This window comes from Athene cunicularia (assembly GCF_003259725.1).
Source record: "Athene cunicularia isolate RWA chromosome 14 unlocalized genomic scaffold, athCun1 chr14_part1, whole genome shotgun sequence".
Classification (NCBI taxonomy): Eukaryota; Metazoa; Chordata; class Aves; order Strigiformes; family Strigidae; genus Athene; species Athene cunicularia.
The window spans coordinates 16,378,672-16,379,167 of NW_020799118.1; positions in this window are offsets into that span (position 1 = coordinate 16,378,672).

Here is a 496-nt window from a genome sequence, read left to right on the forward strand (position 1 = left end):
ATAAGAGACAGGGTTCAGACCGCGCTGGCGGGGCAGCTCCGTGTGTCTGGGGGCCGCGGCACAAATGAGCTTTTATTTCTCTCGGCCTTTGCAGCGGCTGCCGCGGAGCCTCCTGAGAACGCAGAGCTCGCCCATCGCCGCGGGAGTCGGATCCCCCCGGCCCGGCTGCACAAGGCCCGCAGCGGCTGGAGGTTGAAGTCGGAGCGTCCCCGGGGCCGTGTGTCAGCCCGCTCGTGTCCTGCCCACGGACGGGCCCTCGTGGGGACCCCGAGGTCTGTGGGGACAGCGGAAGGGCCGGCAGTGCAGCACCCCAGGCTCCGCAGCTGCTTCTGCTGCCTTTGGGTGGCATCAGCAAAGAGGCAAATCTGGGTTTTGTTTTGTTTTGTTTTTATGGGGAGAGAGGATTCTGCCTTGTTCTGCGCCTGTAGAAGCTGCCTGGTTGATAACATGATCTGTTTTGGCAGCGGAATGCTGCTGGGATCCTGTCAGGGTGCAG